Source organism: Tupaia chinensis, unplaced genomic scaffold (genome assembly GCF_000334495.1).
Source record: "Tupaia chinensis unplaced genomic scaffold, TupChi_1.0 Scaffold000346_1, whole genome shotgun sequence".
NCBI lineage: Eukaryota > Metazoa > Chordata > Mammalia > Scandentia > Tupaiidae > Tupaia > Tupaia belangeri.
Window position 1 is genome coordinate 557,681 of NW_006159840.1, and position 19,434 is coordinate 577,114.

The following is a 19,434-nucleotide window of genomic DNA, read 5'->3' on the forward strand; positions in this document are numbered from 1 at the left end:
TGTTTGTGCCTCACCCACCTTTTACAGCTTTCCCCCTCCTTGTGCCCAACGCACCTTCCCAACGTCTCTGTTTTCCCAGCTCCTCGCCAACCTGTTCTCTCGCACCTGGAGCTCGGGGCTGCCCCTGTTCCGACCAGGGCTGTTTGATCCTTAGGTACATAGCCTTGGTGAATTCCCAGTTTCCTGGAGCTTCCCTTGGTGCTAGGCCCCTGACTGACCCTTCCCACCCTCGTCTACTGAGAAAATCAGACTTGCAGGAAACCCAGGAAGCCAGAACAGGAGGAAAGGTGAAGAGAAGGTCGGGCCCTACGTAGCCTGCAGCTGCCTCCCTAAGATCCCTCCATAAGGACCACGCGATGTCCTGCCTCCTCGGGGGAAATAAACACACACACCCTGACGCCTACTTCAGGGAAAACGCTCACACGGTCAAAGGACCTAGGCAAAAAGTGTGGGATTGTGACAGCCAAATGTAGGTGTCAACCTGACCGGATGAGAGGTGCCTAGAAGCCTGGTGAAATGTATTCTGGGAATGTCCATGGGGTGTTTCCAGAGGAGCGTGTGAGCCTGGGTGGACCAGGTGGGGAGGATGGTCTCAACGTGGGCGGCACCGTGGGTTCGGCCAGCCCGAAGAGAACACGTAGAGAGGGAGGACTGGCCTTTTCTGGGGTGCAGGGGTTGTCTTCTCTGCCTCGGACATCAGTACTCCAGGCCCACCTGTTTTCGGACCGGTGCTCCCCCATCCCCACCCCACCACCTGGGATTCTTCAGCTTTGGGCCTTGGACTGAGCCACATCTTCAGCTCCCCTGGGTACAGAGCCTTCAGGTGTGAGCTGAGCCACAGTGGGTGCATCCCAGGCCAGGTCTCCAGGACTGTACCCATTCTGGTCCACCTCGCCCTACTCTAGTGCCAGCTCCTTGAGAAACAGGATAAAATCATGATAAGCAAGTGCTTTCAAGTATATTAATTTAGTTTGAGGAACCGGTAAGCCATATGTTGGTATAAGATATTATTTTGGAGGACCAGCAGTTAGCATAATGGCTATGTCACTGGACTCCCATGTAGTCAACCGCGGTGCGAGTCCCAGACCTGGTGGCTTAAACTCACACCGGGCGCATGTGCGTGCATGCCCAAGATCCCGAGAGGAGAATGGAGGAGAAGGGATTGCGGCATGGCCGTCCCCTCTGGGGAGAGTGATTTCTCGCTTTCTGTCTCTCTGTCTCTCTCTGTCTTTCTGGCAAGCACACGCACCCTATAGCAAAAAAAAAAAAAGATATTATTTTGGGGCCAGTGGGTGCTGTGGTGGTTAAGGCTCTCGTTTCCACACGGTCGACTTTGTGGTTTGAACCTGGACCCAGCAGCTTGAAAAACATGCTGGGCATATGTGTGTGCTTGGCTAAAATCTCATTAGAGGACAGTGGAGGAGAAAGAACTGTGGCATGGCCATCCCCCCTGGGGGATGTTTTCTCCCCTTCTCTCTCTCTCTCTCTCTCTCTCTCTCTCTCTCCCATGAGCGCACACACCCTATGGCAAAAAATCTATTAAAAAAAAAAAAAAAGAAAGAAAGATACTGTTCTGGATACCCCAAACAGCAGACACTGACTTCTCCCATAAATCTAACGAGATTGCACATACTTCATATGATCGGGGCAGTTGTCCACCAGTGTGTTGCTAAAGGTCCCTGCTCTTACGTGTGTCCCATGGAAAGGCTGGTGTGTGTTTACGAGAGCGGACCTTGAAAGCAGCTTCACTTCATCGAGCTGAGGTTCTTATCTGTGCTGCCACCTAACTTCTCAGGGCCTGCGCTGTCCCATGTGGCGAAATGGCACTGAGACCGTACTTCCCTAGAGGTCTGGTAGTGAGGACTAACAGAGCATTATTTCCCTTCTCTTTCTGTGTCTATTTTCTCCCTATCCTTTTTTTAAAAAAAGAATTATTTTAACTTTATTTATTTATTTACAATTTAATCAGAGAGGGACAGAGTGAGAGCAAAAGCGAGAGAAAGAGAGAGAGAAAGTGAGAAAGCAAGCTGCCAGGTCCTGGACTTGAACCACGGTGGGCCATGTGGGAGTCCAGCACCCTTAACCGCCACGCCACCTGCCAGCCCCTCCCTGTTCTTTTTACGCTAGGAACCCAGGGGCCTTGGGTTTCCCTGAGTCCTGCACTTGGAGGATGCATCTCATAGAGACTCTTCCCTCGTAAGGGAGAGGGGTCTGGCTGTGACTTGGAAGAGACTAGCACATTCCCCTGGGCTTCATCAGTCCCTCCTCTTTATTGTAAGCCCCATGCCTGACTACTGGGCTGGGCAGGGAGACCTAAGCAGCCTGGGTGACTTGGTTTTGGCCTGCTGATGGGAATGCATACTTAGATATTTTACTGTTACTTCACCACCAGGTGGTGCTCTTTTCTGGGGTGTTAGAAAGCACTTACTGTTTTGCATCTTGTTGAAAAGGTGTCTGCAGGCGCCAGCTGGTTGCCTGGGGGTTAAGGCAGCTGGATCCCACTGGCTAACTGTGCAGCTCTGATCCCAACACATCAGCCTGAAAACCATGCCAGGCATATGGATGTGCGTGTGCCCAAAATCCGGATGGCAGGTGCTTTCTCATGTTCTCTCTTTCTCCAGCATGTGCCCTCTGGTAAAATTTTTTTAAAAAGAAAAGAAAAGAAGAAAAGGTGACTGCAATTCGTTGTGTCCAGGTTGTGAAACAGTTCTATGCTGGTGTCTCCCCCAACTAACCACCTCACAGCTCAATGGTGTCTTCATCAAAAGTTCTCCAGTGTTGGGACCAGCAGTTAGCATGATGGCTATGTCACTGGACTCCCATGTAGTTGACCACGGTTCAAGTCCTGGACCCAGTGGCTTAAACTCACGCTAGGCGCGTGTGCGTGTGTGCCCAAGATCCCGACAGGAGAATGGAGGAGAAGGGATTGCGGTGTGGCCATCCCCCCTGGGGGGTGATTTCTCGCTTTCTGCCTCTCTGTCTTTCTGGCGAGCACATGCAGTGCCTGGGTCAGCAGGTGGCATGGTGCTTGAGGTGCTGGCCTCCCACATGGCTGACTGTGGTTTTCCCTTTTCTCTCTCACTCTCTGGTAAGCACATGAGCCCTACAGGAAATTTAAATGGTGGTAATGACACTAAATAGAATTAAATTTTTAAAAAGGTCCTCCAATGTTTGGCTGGAGCACAGTAGTTATTGTCTAAAATTTCCCTGTCTTAGGTCAGCCCTGTAGTCTGGTGGTTAAGAAAGCCGATCCCACATGGCTGACCACATGATTTGACTGCCTCCCACCAGCTTGAAAATCATGCTGGACGAGTTAGTGTAGTGACTTTGTCGCTGGACTCCCATGTAGTCGACCGCGGTTCTCGTCCTGGACCTGGTGGCTTAAAACTCACACCGGGTGTGTGTGCGTGCGTGCCCAAGATCCCGAGAGGAGAACAGAGGAGAAGGGATGGCAGCGTGGTTATCCCCCCTCAGGGGTGATTTCTCACTTTCTGTCTCTCTGTCTCCCTGTCTCCCTCTGTCTGTCTGGCGAGCGCACGCGCCCTATAGCAAAAACCTCTCCAAAAAACAATCATGCTGGGTGCACGCGTTGGAAAAATGGAGGAGAAGCGATTGCAGCGTGACCACTCCCTGTTGAGAGGTACTTCTTCCTTCCTCTCTCTGTGTCTCTCTGTCTCTCTGATGAGTACACGTACTCACTGGCAAATAAATGCCAGTTCCCTGTCTGAGTTTGTGTGACATCTGGAACAAATGAGACAAGCAGGAACCCCAGGGGCCGTCACAGAGGCCCTTGTCTGATCTTCCACCTTCTCCCCACCTTTCACCCTGTGCTTTTTCACATGTAATGGCCAGGGTTCTTGGTTGTACTTAGTGAGAGGAACATGGCAAAGTACGTCTGCTCATTTTCTCAAGAGGGGAAGTCTCTCAGAATTGCATTTAGAAAGGGCTTGCTGTGTAAAACATGATTTTTTTTTAAGAGTTATTTATTTGGGGAACAGCAGTTAGCGTAATGGCTATGTCGCTGAACTCCCATGTAGCAGACTCTGGTTCAAGTCCCGGACCCGGTGGCTTAAACTCACACCGGGTGCATGTGTGTGCATGCCCAGGATCCCGAGAGGAGAATGGAGAAGGGATTGCGGTGTGACCATCCCCCCTGGGGGGTGATTTCTCGCTTTCTGTCTCTCTGTCTCTCTCTGTCTTTCTGGCGAGTGCACATACCCTATAGCAAAAAACTCTCAAAAAATATTATTTATTTTATTTTTATGTATTCTTTTATTTATTTTAATTTGACCAGGGAGAGACAAAGAGAGAGAGACAGAGAGGGAAAGTGAGAAAGGAAGCCACCAGGTCCAGGACTCGAACCACGGTCAGCCATGTGGGAGTGTCTAGGGCCTTAACCACCATACCACCTGCTGGGCCCCGAAGATAATTTTGATGTGGAGAAAATGGGTGGTAGAGGAATGATTAGCAGGCCTCTGAGAGAAAAGCTGGAACCTGGAGCCCTGGGACACAGATGAATGGGTAGAGGGAAGTATTTAGAAGCGTAATGAAGGCAGGGAAGAGCGATGAAAATAACGCCTCGGCTGTTGCAGGTGGTCAGCGTGGGCAACAGCAGACAGCTGTGTGGAGTCCAGGACCGACTGGGGCAGAAGCCCGGTTGCAGTGTCGAAGGTGCAGCCTATCAGCAGGCACGCGTGTTCTGGATGGACGTCCGTCTCCTGAGCTAGCGCCTTTAACCTGTAGGGAATAGGGAACTGTCCTTTTTACAAAAGAGAAGAGATTTCACTGAGCATTTGACCAAACAGAATTGAATCTGCTGCACCCACAGGGTTAAACATATGAACTAACACCAGAGGCAAATAGAATGGTTTTCAAAAGTTCTGAAAATAAGATTCCTCATAGCCCTTACATGTTTTGTTTAGTTAGTTAGTTAGTTTAGTTTGTTCATGATAAAAAGGGCATGCATGTGAGTGACAGAGAGAGAGAAGGGCCCCCTGGGCAGGCTCCCTCCTGCCACGATCCTGTCACCAGCAGTCTCTCCTCAGGATCTCGGGCTTGGGCACCTATGCACATGCCAGCATGTTTTCAGGCTGACCCAGGATCCAGACGAGGGCCGACCACACGGCTTTCAGCCCTGTCGCTCAGTTTGCTGTTGACTGTGCCATCGGCTGGGTCAAGACCCTTACTTTCTTGTTGTTGTTTTTAAGAGTTATTTTATTTTGCTATTATTTTTTAATTCGATCAGAGAGAGACATAGAGAGAGAGAAAGGAAAAGCAAGAAAGCAAGTCAGCAGATGGGGACTAGAACCATGGTTGTCTATGTGGGAGTGTAGGACCTTAGCCACTGTGCTACCTCCCTACGCCTTGTTGTTTTTTAAAGTGCATTTATTTATTTCCTCCAGGAGTGAATTAGAGAGAAAGAGCACTCTCAGTGGAGTCCTGATGCTGCAGTACACCCCCAGCCAACCCTGGACCATGGGCTGGCCTACTCAGGGAGGTCTCTGGACTTGAACTGGGAACCTTCTCACATGGGATTGCCTCACAGAGCCTCACATTTTACCACTGTGCCACTGTCTGGCCCCGGGACCCTAGGTCTACTTCTTATAAAAGTTTACATTTCTGGAAGTCAATAATGTTTTGGTTACAGGTTTTTTTATTTGGTTGTTTTTTTTTTTTTTTTTTTGCCATAGGATGCATGGAATCACTGGAGAAAAGCAGAGAGACAGTGAGAGGGAAAGTGAGAAATCATACTCTGCAATCCCTTCTCTGTTCTCCTTCTGGAATTTTGGGCAGGAACGCACCTACACCTGGTGTGATTTTCTTTTTTCTTAAAAATTATTTTATTTAACTTTATTTATTATTTTCCAGTTTGATCAGAAAGAGAGGGAAAGTGAGAAAGCAAGTCACCAGGTCCAGGACTTGAACCACAATTAGTCATGTGGGAGTCCAGCGCCTTTAACCAGCATACCACTGGCCAGCCCCCTGGTGTGATTTTCAAGCTGCCAGGTCTGAGCCTCGAACCATGGTAGGTCATGTGGGAGTCCAGCACAGTAATCCTTATACAGTCTGCTGGCTCTGTTGTTTTCTGTTTTTGATTTTGCTGTATTTCGCTAAACAATGAAGGCTGTGGACATCACAATACAATGTAAAAGCAGTAATAAAGCAAAATGTCACAGAGACACCTCAGGTTGTTGGCCAAGTCCCGTTCCCTCTAGCTCCTTTATCATGCGGCTACCTTTCTCCCTAACTGTGTAAATTTGGATGTGTGTGTTTGGCTGTGACCAGAATTGAATTCTGATGGATGGAGACTTTAAATATGATGACATTCCCGTTCTACTAATAAAAATCCCAACAACTGGCAATTCTGGGTGAGTCTGGAAACTTCACAACATCGTCCAGGAGCCAGGGACTCTCCACCCTCGACCGTGTTCCTGGCAGCCTGCTCTGGTTTCCCAGCCTGTGGCCTTCCGGTCTCAAGACAGTCCGTATGTTTGTGCCGAGGCAGAAAGGGTGTGAGACCTTTCCTTCCATCGCTAGGGTCACAGTCGACACTCCTACATACCAGACAGGTCAGCAGGAGGAAAGTGTAACTCATTTACTTGAAGTTTCACGGGACACAGAAACCTTTAGAAATGAAGACCCAAAGCCTTGAGGGAAACCATAGGGGTTTTTTGGGGGGTTTTGTTTTTGTTTGATTCCCAGAGGGCAGGTGCAATTGCCAAGGAGACAGAGAGGAAGAAAATATTCTTCCATGGGGCATGGTCACACTGCAATCCCTTTTCTGTCTTTCCATCCTGTCTGAATTTGGGGAATGCATGCATGCACACACACCCAGCATGTTTCTTAAGCCACTGGGGCCAGGATTTTTTTTTTTAAAGAATTATTTATTTACTTTTACTCATTCATTTTATTTTAATTTGATCAGAGAGATACACAGAGAGAGAGAGAAAGAGGGAAAGTGAGAAAGCAAGCCACCAGATCCAGGACTTGAACCATGGTCAGCCATGTAGGAGTGTCCAGCACCTTAACCACCACGTCACCTGCTGGTCCCTGTGGGGCCAGGATTTGAAACAGGGTTGGCCATGTGGAATTCAGCTCCCTCAACCACTAGGCCATGCACCAGCCTGAAAAATTATGGACTTCTATGACTAGGTTTGCTGAAGAATGGACAGTCGTATAGAAACGCGATTGGACCGCAGGGTATGGTGTAATGCTGATAGACTGCTTAGGGAAACCTGTCTGAATCTTTGTGTCTCCCTGCAGTTCCTCCTGGGTCTACGGCGGACTCCTCTGGAACTGATCACTCCTCTGTGACCCACTATCAGATAGGGTAAACTGGAGAGTTTCTTTTTTTCTTTCTTTTTTATTTTTTATTTTAAGGTTTTTGCCATAGGCGTGTGCGTTCACCAGAGACAGAGAGGGAAAGTGAGAAATCACCCCCACTCCCCAAGGGGGATGGCCATGCTGCAGTCCCTTCTCTTCCATTTTCCTCCTGGGACTGTGGACGCACATGCACGTGCGCCTGGCATGAGTTTCAAGCCATCAGGTCCAGGACTCAATTGCAGTGGGCCATGTGGGAGATCAGACAGTTACCGCGGCACTTCTATGCACAAGAGTGGGGGATGGTTAGCGTACTATTTCTATTTCTATGACTGGTTTTAGGGGAGAGAGCTTCTAGTTTTCTTTTCCTTCTTTTCTTTTTTTTTTTTCTTTTCTTTTTTTTTTTTTAAGGTTTTGTGCACTTGCCAGAGAGACGGCGAGACGGAAAGTGAGAAATCACCCCCCTGCAATCCCTTCTCCTCCATTATCCTCCTGGGATTTTGGGCACACACACATACACTGCTGGCATGAATTTCAAGCTGCTGTGTCTGGAACTTGAACTGCTGTCGGCCATGTGGAAGCCCAGCACCTTAACCACTATGCCTGCTGGGCCCTAGGATTTTTATATATTAATTTATTTTTAATTTGTCAGAAGATGCACATGCTGACCAGAGAGAGAGACTGAAAGGGAGAGAGTACCCTCCCCAGGAAGACCATAATTCGTCCTCTCCCATTTCTCCCTCCCTCTGGGACTCTGGACACACATGCATCCATTCCAGACATGTGCTCTAAGCTCCAGGGTCTGCAGTCAGCCTTGTAGGACCCAGCTGCCCCAGCCGCCACACCACTGGCTGGCCTAAGAGGGTCTAATTCCTCTGACCCACCTTGCAGAAGAATTCTGGTTTCTATGATTTGCTTCAGGGGAGAAAATGGACAAGAGCCAAGAAAACAGGAGATGGGCAGGGTACTGGCAGGTGGTGTGGTGGTTAAGGGTGCTGGACTCAGCACACCAAAGTGCTAACTTTGGGGTATCATTTCCTGAGCCCCAACAGGCGCCAGCGTTCCAGTCTTTCCCCACCTGCTCAAACACAAAAAGGAAGAGAGGGGAGATGGACCGTTTATTTGTGTGCTTCTCTCTTATAAGAAGAAAGCCTTTGTCCGAAGCCTGAGTTCCTCTGGTCCCAGCCAGAACTGCTCCCCCGCCAGCTCTGCCTGCCAAGACTGAGCGCCATGATTTGGTGGAGAAGACTGAGACCCAGCTTGCCTGAGAACAGGAATTCTCACTAGTGGCAGGGGGCTGTGGCAAATATGGGGGTTCCTTTCAGGTGTCACATGAACAGAGGGTGCTACTGGCATGGAGGTGGTTGGTATAGGGAGGCTAAGTGCACAGAGCAGTGCTGCACACAGAAAAGATTCATCCTGCCCCAAATGCCCGTGGTGTGCTCCTTAAGAAATGCCGGCTTTGGGACCAGCAGTTAGCGTAATGCTATGTCACTGGACTCCCACATAGTCGACTGCAGTTCGCGTTCCGGACCCAGGGGCTTGAGACTCACGCCGGGCGCGTGTGCGTGCGTGCCCAAGATCCCAAGAGGAGAATGGAGGAGAAGGGATTGCGGCATGGCCATCCCCCCTGGGGGGTGATTTCTCGCTTTCTATCTCTCTGTCTCTCTCTGTCTGGCTGGCGAGTGCACACGCCCTATAGCGAAAACCTCTCCAAAAAAATTAAAAATGCCGGCTTACACCAGCCATAATTCATGCCCTGAGCTGCAGACGCAGGACCACAGACACAGTGAGGGCCTGTGAGCAGGAGCTGGAGCAGGGCTCCCAGCCTGTGTCCCAGGGTGCCCAGAGAAAGCTGGACAGGGCCCAGCAATGCTTAGTCGTCCTGGCACACTGAGTCCTTTTCAGAAAGCGGCTGTGATTCATTGAATGGGTGACAAGGGGAAAGGACGGGGATTAGGATAGGGAAATTGCTTCCAAAGGAAACTTTTATTTTGCCTAATGAAGGAATTTCCCAGTAACTGGACAAGCCGGTTTCCTAGAACAATTGACTCTTGAGTCACCCTACCTCTGTTCTCTTTCCTGACTGTGGATGCTCCTTGTCCCCAAGGGTCCTGAACTTTAAACCCTAACTATATAGTCACTATTGGGGATTAAATTTTCCTCTGTAGATTCTGTGCTCAGTACAATACGGCAGGTATTTAGTAAACGTTTCGGGTATAGAACAGCTACACTGACTCAGACTACACAAAGCTTGAAAAATTGTTCAGCATTATATTCAAGAAGATGGGTACGATAAAACTGCAGTTCATTATTTTGAGTTTTTTGGTTTTTTTTTTTAAAGTAATTTACCATTGGGGGCCAGCAGGTGGCATAGTGGTTAAGGTGCTGGACTCTCACACGGCCCACCACTGTTTCGAGTCCCGGACCCAGTGGCTTGAAACTGATGCAGGGTGCACGTGTCTGTGTGCACCCCAAATCCCAGGAGAATAATGGAGAAGGATGGTGGTGTGGCCATCCGCCCTGGAGGGTGATTTCTCACTTTCCTTCTCACTGTTCTGTCTCCCCCTGGCCATTAACCTGCGGCAAAACCCTTTTGAAAAATTGCCACTGGGCATGTGCATTTGTCAAGGAAGACAGAGGGAGAGGAAGAAAGCACACCACCCCCACCCCCCACCTCTGACTGCGTGTAGTCACATTCCAAACTCTTCTCCATTTCTCTATCACATCAGGATTTGGGGCGCATACGCACATACGCCCAGGGTGTTTTTCAGGCCAGTTCTGGGATTTAAACCTCATTTGGCCATGTGTGTGTGGGGGGGTCTGGCTCACTAACCACGAGGCTACAGACCCGGCCCTGTTTACTTATTTCTTCCATAAGTGAGAAGAGATGATGACAGAGGCAGAGACCTTCCCAGCGGGATCCCCATACAGTGATCCACACCCAGCTTCCAGGGCCCCAGATCACAGGCATAAGCACGTGCGAGCAGGTTCAGTGAGGCCTCTGGAAGCAGACCTGCACTCCCAAAGTGGGTCAGCCTCACAGCATGCGTTCCAGTGCACTTCCATCTGGCTCCCAAAACATGGTTGTAATAATACTACTGGGTCTTCGGAAAAGTCGTGACGTATTTTTTCTATGTTTTTCCATGCAAAAATGTATTACAACTTTTCTGACGACCCAGTAGTAAAAATTATGATAACAATCAGGGCCAGCAGGTGGCGTGGTAGTTAAGAGCGCTGGATTCTTGCATGGCCTACTGTGGTTCGCGTCCTGGGCCTGGTGGCTTTCTCTCTCTCTTTCTCTGTCTCTCTCTCTCTCTCCCTCTCTGACCAAATTAAAGTAAATAAATAAATAAAGTTAAAATGAGACAATTCTTTAGGAAAAAAATTATAATAACAATCTAATTAGATTTTCCTGTTTCTTTTTGTTTTTCCATAGAGTGTGTGCACTCACTGGAGAGACAGGGGAAAAGTGAGAAATCACCCCCTCTAGGGGATGGCACACTGCAATCCTTTCTCTTCCATTTTTTTCTTGGGATGTTCGGCATACACACACATATGCCCTGCATGGTCTTCAAGCCATCATGTCTGGGACTCAAGCTGCAGTCAGCTAAATGGAAATCCAAGGCCTAACAGACACACCACCTGCTGGCCCCAGATTTGTTTGCTGTTGTTTAAATTTCCAGAATCCCAGTAGAGTTCTTTGTAGTCTCCAAACAGAAAACAAAGACTAAAGATGGCATGGAGGTTAAGGCAGCCAGATCCCACATGGCTGACATGTGGTTCAAGTCCTGGATACAGCAGCTTGAAAAGCACACCGGGCACATGTGCGTGCATGCCCAAGTCCCAAGAATGGAAGAGAAGGGATTGCAGTGCGGTCATGTCCCCTGGAGACTGCGTCCTCACTCTCCCTTTCTCTCTCTCTCTCTGGTGAACGTGCACACCCTATGGCAAAAACAAATATATATATATATATATATATACACACACACATATATATTTATAAAAAGGGGCCAGCAGTGGCATGGTAGTTAAGGTACTAGGCTCCCACATGGTTGACTGTGGTTCAAGTCCCGGACCTGGGGGCTTGCTTTCTCACTTTCCCTTTCTTTCTTTCTCTCTCTCTGATCAAATTTTTTAAAATAATAATTAATAAAATAAAATAATTCTCTATTTTTAAAAAAGAAAACATGTCATGACTTCTTCCAATGACCTAATAAATTTAAATGGTATATGTACTGACTCGACATGTTGCAATGCCACTCAGAGTCAAATATTCTTAAAAAGTCAGTGCAGGGCCAGCAGTTAGCGTAATGGCTATGTCACTGGACCCCACGTAGTTGACCACGGTTCACATCCCGGACCTGGTGGCTTAAATTCACGCCAGGCGCATGTGCATGCATGCCCAAGATCCCGAGAGGAGAATGGAGGAGAAGGGATTGTGGCGTGGCCATCCCCCCTGGGGGGGAGTGATTTCTTGCTTTCTGTCTCTCTGTCTCTCTCTCTCTCTGTCTGTCTGGCGAGCGCATGTGCCCTATAACAAAAACCTCTCCAGAGAGAGAGAGAGAAGTCAGTGTAAAATGCCATGGGAGGACCAGTAGGTGGCATGGTGATTAAGGAACTGGATTCCCACATGGCCAACACAGTTCGAGTCCTGGACCCAGTGGCTTGAAGATCACACCAGGCTCATGTGGGTGTGTGCCCAAAATTCTACAGGGAGAATAGAGGAGAAGGGACCAAGAAGTGGTTTCTCCCCAGGGGGTGATTTCTCACTTTTCCTATTCTGCCTCTCTCCGGTGAGTGTACGTGCCCTATAGCAAAAACCTGAAACTAAAACAAGAACCTACAGATTAGAAAGAGAAAAATAAGCTAGAAACTTTCGCTTAGCAGGGCCAGCAGATGGCACAATAGTTCCATCACTGGACTTGAAACTCATGCCAGATGTGTGTCATGAGAGGAAAACGGAGAAGGGATTGGGGATTGGGACATAGCCATCTCCCCACCAGGGAGTGACTTCTCTCTTTCTTTGTCTCTGTCTCTCTGGAGCGTGCATGCGCCCTATAGCAAAGATTTCTCTTAAAAAAAAAAAAAGGGGGGGCTGGTGGGTGGCATGGTGGTTAAGGCACTGGACTCCCACATGGTGGACCGTGGTTCTAGTCCCAGACCTGGTGGCTTGCTTTCTCGCTTTATATCCTCCTCTGTGTGTGTGTGTGTGTGTGTCTCTTTCTGATCAAATTGAAGAAGAAATAAAATTAAATAAATACGTCAAAAAATTTTTTTAATGTTTCACTTAGCTTCTATATCTGAAAAATCACAAATCTGCTTGACACATAAGTTTAATAAATTATTTTGGGGGAGCAGCAGGTGGCATGGTGATTGAGGGCATTGGACTCCCACACGGCCAACCATGGTCAAGTCCTGGACCTGGTGGATTGCTTCCTCACTTTCTCTTTCTCTCTTTCTCTCTCTGTCCCTCTCTGGTCAAATTAAATAAATAAATAATAAAGTTTAAAAAAGTCTTTTTTAAAAAGATTTAATTTAGGACACCAGCAGACGGCATAATGGCTATGTCACTGGACTCCCATGTAGCTGACCACGGTTTGAGTCCTAGACCTGGTGGCTTAAATTCATGCCGGGTACAAGTGCGTGCATGCCTAAGATCCCAAGAGGAGAATGGAAGCGAAGGGATTGTGGCACGGCCATCCCCCCAAGGGGTGGTTTTTTGCTTTCTGTCTCTCCCTCTCCATCTTTCTGGCGAGCACATGCACCCTATAGCAAAAACCTCTCAAAACAAAAAAAGATTTAATTAAATTTTTATCTTTTTATTATTTTATTTAACTTTATTTATGTTATGTATTTTAATTTGACCAGAGAGGGACAGAGTGAGAGAGAGAGAGGGAAAGTGAGAAAGCAAGCCGCTACGTCAGGGACTCAAACCGTGGTCAGCCATGTGGGAGTCCAGCGCCCTTAACCACCATACCACCTGCCAGATCCTTTAACTTAATTTATTATTATCATTTAATTTGCTATAGGCACGTGAGCTCACCAGAGAGAGTCAGAAATAGAGAGGGGGAAAGCAAGCCACTATGTCCGGGACTTGAACTGTGGTCGGCCACAGTGGGAGTCCAGCACCTTAACCAGCATTCCACCTCCTGGCACTAAAATATGTCTCTTAAGCTAACTGCTAACGTGGAATAGGAGATAATGTGGTTTAAAAAAGAGAGAGAGCGGGAACCAGCAGTTAGCATAATGGCTATGTCGCTGGACTCCCACATAGTCGACCACGGTTCGCGTCCCGGACCCGGTGGCTTAAAACTCACGCCAGGCGTGTGTGTGCGTGCCCAAGATCCTGAGAGGAGAATGGAGGAGAAGGGATTGCGGCGTGACCATCCCCCTGGGGGGTGATTTCTGTCTCTATGTCTCTGTCTGTCTGGCGAGCGCACGCGCCCTATAGCAAGAAAACCTCTCCAAAAAAAAAAAAAAACAGAGAGAGAGAGAGAGAGAGCATAGCAAAAACATTCCAGGCAAAAGGGAGAGCCTGGCCAAGGCGCCGGAAGTTGCAAGAGCAGCACATGGTCACGGTCACAGCAGCCGTGAGTGCAGGAGAGTGAGCATCGTGACTCACGGTCACTTTTTCTTTCCTCAGAGGTTTCTGCCATAGGGCACCTGTCCTTGCTGGAGAAAGAGACAGAGAAAGTGACAGACAGTGAGAAATCACTCCCCTCAGGGAGATGGCCATGTGGTGTGTCCCCCATGGGGGTGATTTCTTACTTTCTCTGTTTCTCTCTGGCAAGTATACATAGTCTATGCCACAAAGAAAAAAACATCCTAATCCCAACGTGACGGCACTGGGGAAGAGTGCCTAAGTAATGGGGCAGAGTCCTCGTGAATGAGATTAGGGCCCTCTCAAAGAGACCATGTAGAACTCCGTCGCGCTCTTTCACCACATGAGACAGAAGCCAGTGGTCCAAAACCAGGGTGAGGGCCCCTGTCAGAACCTGAGCGTGTTGGCCCCCTAATCTCAGTCTTCCAGCCTTCGAAACTGTGATCGATACACTTCTATTGCTCACAAGTCTACGGTTGCATCCAGCCTGCTGCTAATGTCAGAGACTTGCCGACGGTTTGGGAGGCTGAGGCAGTCCGGCAGCATGGCACTGGCATCCGACAAGGGTCTTTCTGCTGCGTCGCAGCCCGTGGAGGGAGGTGAGCACGTGTCTGTGTCCCGGTGTCTCCAGTCTCGTTCTCTCCCTATCAGTCCACCAGGAGTTGATCAGGCCCCACCCTAACCACTTTCCAAAGGCTCTACGTCTTAATCTCATATTCAGATTATGTTCCCATTTATTAGGTCATTGGGAAAGTCATGATGTATTTTTCTATGTTTTTTATGCAAAAATGTGTCGTGCCGGGAACCAGTAGTTAGCATAATGGCTATGTCGCTGGATTCCCACGTAGTCGACCGCGGTTCACGTCCCAGACCCGGTGGCTTAAAACACGCCAGGCGCGTGTGCGTGCGTGCCCAAGATCCCGAGAAGAGAATGGAGGAGAAGGGATTGCGGCGTGACCATCCCCCCTGGGGGGGGATTTCTCTCTTTCTGTCTCTATGTCTCTCTCTGTCGGTCTGGCGAACGCATGCACCCTATAGCGAAAACCTCTCAAAAAAAAAAAAAAAGTGTCGTGCCTTCCTCGACCACCCGACAATAACTACACAATACAACCAAATGCCAACACATAAATGGTTGAGGGACCCAATCAAACCACAACAGCCACTCAATCTACAGTCCTTTGTCACCGTAGCCTGAATAGACTAAAACACCTACCTGCTAGTGTTTTTAATTTAAAAAATAATTTTCACTCATGGGACCAGCAGTTGGCATAATGGCTACATTGCTGGACTCCCATGTAGTCGATTGTAGTTTGAGTCCTGGACCTGGTGGCTTAAACTCACTCCGGGCGCATGTGCGTGCATGCCCAAGATCCCGAGAGGAGAATGGAGGAGAAGGGATTGCGGCGTGGCCATCCTCCCTGGGGGTGATTTCTCGCTTTCTGTCTCTCTGTCTCTCTCTGTCTGTCTGGCACACGCACATGTCCTATAGCAAAAACCTCTAAAAAAATCACTCATGATAGAGCATGTGCACATGTATGAGAGAGAGAGAAAGAGAGAAACTCTCCACGGGACTCAGTCATGTTTCATGTTTAGTGTCTTCCCTCCAGCCCTCCAGCCCTCCAGGCACTACTGACTGCCACAGAGGCTGGGGCACCTCGTAATACCTTACTCAGTGGTTCATAAGTCAAAATCAAAGGAATAGGAATGTAAATTATAGGCCAAATATTGGACTGATGGAAAGAGGTGACCAATTTACTTATATCAGTCTAACTCAATAGTATGTGCTATTTTCTTAAAGAATTTATTTTTGGGGCCCAGCAGTTAGCATAATGGCTATGTCGCTGGACTCCCATGTAGCTGACTGCGGTTCAAGTCCCAGACCCGGTGACTTAAACTCATGCTGGGCGCTTGTGTGTGTGTGCCCAAGATCCCAAGAGGAGAATGGAGGAGAAGGGATTATGGCGTGGCCAAAGTGAGAAAGCAAGCTGCCGGGACCAGCAAGTGGCGCGATAGTTAAAGGCGCTGGACTCCCACATGGCCGACTACGGTTCAAGTCTCGGACCTGGTGGCTTGCTTTCTCCCTTCCTCTCTCTCTCTCTCTCTCTCCTCTCTAGTCAAACTGAAAAATAATAATGATATTAATAATAAATAAAGTTAAATAAAATAATTCTTTAAAAAAAAGAAAAGAGAAAAGAAAGCAAGCTGCCAAGTCCAGGACTCAAACTGCAGTCGGTCATGTGGGAGTCCAACACCTTAACCATCACGTCACCTGCTGGCCCCAGTGGGTGCTATTTAATACAGTAATATGTAAGACGTGTTCATCTCACTTGGATATCTGATTTGAAATGATATTTTGAAGCTGGTCAGATGCTGATATTGAGATCATGTTAGACCTAAGTCAGCTACTCTATGAATATCTATTCTTGTAGTCTTGTGTTTTACTTTTTAATCATTAATTTTGCTATTATTCTTAGACTTACACTACAACACTTCTGTGGTTTTTGGAAAACACAGTTTGTCCTATATTGCTAATTCTGAATTTGAGGCTTGGTTCAGAGAGTAACCACCAGATGGCCCTGCTCTAAAGGCAATGGTCTCCTCTGGGATTAGATAGCCTTTGGAGCGATACTTTGTACAGAAATATTCCACTTTGTAGCAATGTCTCATCTAAAGATCATAAAATCTGTTTTCCTAATTTTTATTTTATTTATTTTTTGAGAGGGTTTTTTTGTTTGTTTGTTTTGATTCTGCTATAAAGTGCAAGCACTTGCTGGTGAGACAAAGAGAGACAGAAAGTGAGAAATCAGCCCCCAGCAGGGATGGCGGTGCTGCAGTCCATTCTCCTCCATTCTCCTCCCAGGATTCTGGGCATGCATTCACATGTGCCTGGTGTGAGTTTCAAGCCACCAGATCCTCGACTTGACTGTGGTTGACCACATGAGAGTCTAGTACCTTAACGTTACATTATGCCACCTGCTGGCCCAAGGTCTGAAAATCTATAAATAATCCTAAATTAGATGACTGAGTCAATTTCACTGGAATTTGCATAATGGTTTTTCTCCAGTTCTATCATTTGTTCTACATTTATTAATTGGCACTCTAAGTAAAGAAGAGTTTTTCTTCTTGATTTGAATAATTCTTGTTTTAAAATGGCCGAGTAGGGCAATGGCCCGGTGGTTGAGGCAGCTGGATTCCACATGGCCAAACATGCAGTTCAAGTCCTGAACCTGGTGGCTTGAGAAAAATGCCATGTAAGTGCATGCCTAAAGTCCCAGATAAAAGGAGAGAGAAAGCAGAGTAGGGATTGAGGTGTGACCAAGCCCCATGGGAGGGGCTTTCTCCCTTTCCCTCTCTTTTTTCCTCCCTCTCACTCTGTCTTTCTCCAGTAAGCACACTTTCTCACTTTCTGTCTGTTTCTCTCTGTCTCTGGCAAGCGCAAGCACCCTATAGCAAAACAAACAAAACTCTAAGTGTGCTCACTCTAGCAAATTTAAAATATTTATATATACTAAAAGGGCAGTGTAGGGGGCCAGCAGGTGGCGTGGTGGTTAAGGTGTTGGATCCCACATGGGTGACTTCACGGTTCGACCCCCAGTCCTGGTGGCTTAAAACTCAGGCCGGGTGCCTGTGCGTGCATGCCCAAGATCCCGAGGGGAGAATGGAAGAGAAGGGATTGCGGTGTGGCCATCCCCCCTGGGGAGTGATTTCTCACTTTCTGTCTCTCTGTCTTTCTCTCTCTCTGTCTCTTTCTGGCGAGCACACACGCCCTTATAGCAAAACCCTCTCAAAAAAAAAAAAAAAAATCACACCAGGGGCTTGAGTGTGCATGTCCAAAATCCCAAGAGGAAAATGAGAAGAGGTTGGGGCATAGCCATCATCCCTGGGAAATGATTTCTCACTTTCCCTCTGTCTCTCTCTCTCTCTTTCTCTGGCCAGTACATGTGCCCTGTAGCAAAAACTTAATAAAAAATAAATAAAAAGGCAAGATAAATGCTATTTTTCCTTAAATAATTAATTTTCAGGGTAATAAGACAGATAAGAAAAATAGATTCTCCCCCCTCATCCTCTCTTTTCAAATATAATTATAGTCTTTTTTTATTATTCAATAGTTGTAATCAATTGTAGTCATTTCCTCTTTGAGGTTAAAATTATCCTAAACGTAGCTTGTGGGAGATCCTTCAAGATGGATCCTGTGTCTTTAAATCTTGGAGAAACAGAATATACAGGGCCAGCAGGTGGTGTGATGGATAAGGCACTGGACTCCCACATGCCTGACTGCAGTTCAAGTCCTGGATCTGGAAGCTTGCTTTCTCACTTTCTCACTTTCTCTCTTTCTATCTTTCTCTCATGCACATGCCCTGTAGCAAATTAAAATAAAGATAAATAAAATTAAATTTAAAATTCTAAAAAAAAGAAAAGAAAAGAAAAGAAAAGGAACACTGGAAATACAAACAGGTAATGGCCAGACCATACCAAAGAAATTAAATTCTGACCCATGACCTGCAAGAGTAGCCCAGGAAGCGAACCCGCTGTCCGTCAGATGTGCAGAAGTCAGACGTCTATCTCTAGTGACTATCTAGGAGGCTAAAAATCACCCCTATAGCACTCGGTTCAAAACATCCAGCACTTGATTAAAAACGCCCCAAATTTCTGTCTCCCACTACTGACTCAGGACCAACCAGAGAGAGCCAGTCAGGCCTCCCAACCAACCACAGGGATGGACACTCCTCCTCCATCCTTGTTAGCCCAACCACAGCTTCCGGGCCAGTGGCCCCCAATCAGCGCCCGCCCAGGCCTCCAGTTGGGTTCCCATTCCTCTGCCCGCCCTGAGTCTCTGCCAAATGTATATAGTGGTGGCTGAATTCCTTGCTATTACAAGTCTTTGCTTTTCTCATTTGGTTTGTCTTCATTTATCTCCACATTTTATTGACGTACAACTTCCGTGCCATAAAATGCATCCATTTAGCAGTGCAGGTTGATGCATTTTGAGAAACGTATACATAGTGGCGGAGACCATGCAGCCAACACAAGCAGAGCTGAAGAGCTGTCTCTCATGTCTAAGCACGGCTTGGGTGAGAAGAGCTGCAGGCAAGGACCACAGCTGTGAGCTCAGGCTTTCAAACTGTGTTGGCTGTATTTCTCTGCCATGGGCTTTATTGCCCTTAGGTACCCCAGTACCTCATAAGGGAAAAACAACACCCCCAGCCTTACTGTAACTTTTACCGTAAAACCAACTAATGATCCTAAAAAGAAGGCGGACTCCTAAAAGCGGCGTCGAGAGGGCATTGAGACTCACTCCACCTGCCTGGAAAATAACAAAGAATGCTGAAGCTCTCAGAGCAGTCAAGCTGCTCACAAGACCACATTCCTTTCCCATGTAGACATTAGACTCACCCTCTTAGCTGTGGATTACCCCAAAGATAATATAGATGTTCCACTTTAGTATACATTAACCATGTTTTTTTTTTTTTTTTTTTTTGGGAGATTTTCAATGTTAGGGGGCGGGACGT